Source organism: Ctenopharyngodon idella, chromosome 18 (assembly GCF_019924925.1).
Source record: "Ctenopharyngodon idella isolate HZGC_01 chromosome 18, HZGC01, whole genome shotgun sequence".
Classification (NCBI taxonomy): domain Eukaryota; kingdom Metazoa; phylum Chordata; class Actinopteri; order Cypriniformes; family Xenocyprididae; genus Ctenopharyngodon; species Ctenopharyngodon idella.
In genome coordinates this window covers 4,165,400-4,168,317 of record NC_067237.1, presented here as the reverse complement: position 1 = coordinate 4,168,317, position 2,918 = coordinate 4,165,400, and positions in this window count along the sequence as shown.

Sequence of the window (2,918 nt, the reverse complement as noted above, 5' to 3'; positions counted from 1 at the left end):
TTTTTGATTGTGCAGTTTTTTTTTTTTTTTTTATCACACTTCACTGTCAGTGCTGGATAATGGTCAGATGGTCATTATTGTTAAATTAACACCTTTGTGGTCCATGGAGCTTTTATCGCTCTGAAAGAGTTTATTTATGAATGAACATAATCCCACTTATTACATGGCTACTCATCAAATAGGTTAATGGATGTAGTACTGATTTGGTTAAAAATAAAGGTGAGTTATGCACAAAAGTTTAGTATTTAGTGTTATGGGTTTGTTCACGTCCCTTAAATATGAGCAACAGGAATAATAAACCACTAAATATGACCACATTAACCCTCTCATACATTAACCATCAGGAAGACACATTGGCTGCATCCGAAATCGCATGCGTCTCTACGATATAGTATGTGAAAAACAGGATGTGAAAAGAGTAGTGTGCGAATTCACAATATTTATAAATCAGCCGAAAAGTATAGATGGCCAATACTACTACCGGACAGATTCTGAAGTGTGCATTTGATGGACACTTACTATCCCTTGAGGCCATGGGAGAGGATTTGTGAATGGCAATGAAGTAACATAGGTCATAGTAAGTCATAGGTCACATTACAATGACAACATGATGAATCTAATCTGGAATACATTGATACTACAGTCATTCATACTATATAAGATACTTTAAGTCAGCATGAAACATAAGTTGCAGTAGTCTTTTTTTCCCTATTGTGATCTGAGTGAAACGGCTTCTCGAACAAGAAAAAATGTAGGGCGGGGCTTAATTTTGTCCGTTGGGAATTAACTGAATGGTTGTGGTTTGCTATAGGTGGATTTCATGTGAGTGACAGGTTGCCCCGCCCTCACACCAGTAAATGTGTCATCAGAGAAGAGAAACTATGTCACCGCAAGAGGACGGGGGAGTTATTTTGATTAAAGATCATGAGGCACGCTTAAAAAAAAAAAAAATGATTTGAACAGATAAATCTTTCATAACAAATACTGCAATATTCCATTTATAATAAGAATTTTGATTTCATGATGACTTTAATGGTCGTAAGATAATTACTTGCTCAAAAGAGGTACCTACTCGGAGAATATGTTTATTTCAGATGTGAAAAGTGTGAGACTGAAGAGATGTGAATAATGATGCAAATGTCCTGGTGGAACTGGATGTGAATGTGAGAGACAGAATTCCCTGGTTACTGGATTCAACCAAGCATTTAATGTGTCTTTATTTAGCAGGACAAAGATTAACTCTGGAAATGAGAGGATGATGATTAAAGAAACTTCTTAACCCTTTAGACATGTAAATAGCTGCATAAAATATTGTCAGCTTAAAAGTTATATAAATAAGTCAACACATTTTCAGCGCAGTTGATTTTGACACTGAACACTAGAGCATGTGTTGAGAGAAATACATGGTTTCAATGAACTGCAAAACTTTCCCTGTTCCTTCCCTTCTCCATTTGCACTCACTATCCCAGTTTAACAGTTCATGCTCAAATTATGTGTTGTGTGAGATTTACCAGTTCTGTCTCCTTTTCTCTATCCACTGTGTCCGATTTCATGGCCCCGTGTTATCATGATCTGATACAGGTAGAATCATATTTCTGAGAGAAGTCATAGCTAATGTTTCTTATCTCTGATTATATGGTGGCCCCACAAAGTATTTGGGCACTTAAGACACTTAAAAATGGATTTCATTGCATTAGTGTAAGTATGAAGTCAGTTTTCCTCAAGTTCACAGGTGTGGTTCACCACATTATATGGACATCCCATGATCCTCTAATATTTGACAACCATCTTTATTAATCATCATGGTGATTTGCTCCTTAAGAACAATGTGCATTTACGTATTTGGATATAAGTTTAGCATGTGCGGGATGATGATACATCAGCCAATATTTTATTAAGGGAAATAAATAAATAAATAAATATATATATATATAAATCCTACCCTAAGAGTCTAATTTTATATTTTCAAAATAAAAACAATATATTTACTCCTCAAATATAGGCCTATCATTAATGTGATTTTGTTATGTAATCACTTTTTTTTCCAGAGACACAATTAGATAAATTAACCTTAAAACTGTCTGACTAAGTCTTACTAATTTTGATATTCAGATGAAATGACAAAATTAAGAAGAGCATAGCCATCTATTAAATGTGTTTAATGTATTAAATTAAATTGTAGGCCATCTATGGTCAAGACTTCTTGTAACAAACTTCTTTTTGCAAAATGTTTTGCTTGTGCTATATTTTTTTAAATAAATTCCACTTGGTTTGGTATTTTATGTAGTTCAGTGACTTTCTTACTTTTTTTTTTTTAAGTTTATCTAAAGTGTCCAAATCCCTTTTTGGGAAATCTCTGCATAACTTTGTGTGTGAAAACTTACTTTGTTTTTAATAAAAAGCCTGCAGGCTGTTGAGTAATAGTTGGGTGATGTTCTGCTGAGCATAAAATGCTTTGCCAAAGTTGACGAAAAGTCGATATCTTAATTTCAGAACAAAATAAACAGAATAAATCATTTGCTCAGCGCGAGTTTATAAACTTGGCATACTTCCCACACTATAAAACATGAATCCAGCAACACAGCAGGAGGTATTTCCCATTGTAGAGAAATTATCGCATTTCCAGCAGACCTCAGTTATCCATCATTATTCCTCCAGAGCGGAGCGCATGTTTCAGATCCTCAGGGGTTCTGACGAGTTCATCGTCGTCTGGTCTTACACAGCAGATAAAGACAGGAATGTGAGTTTTATATCAGCGTGCGGCTCAGTGCGGACAGACGCTGCTTAACTGCGTCAGCATTCTTGCAGTGCACTGAGCCGCTGCAACAGTGTCCAGACCCCCGCTGAAGGACGGGGTGAAATACTGCAGCCTATTACTGTTCAATTAGCACCAGTCTCCAGGAGGAGCAAAAATACAT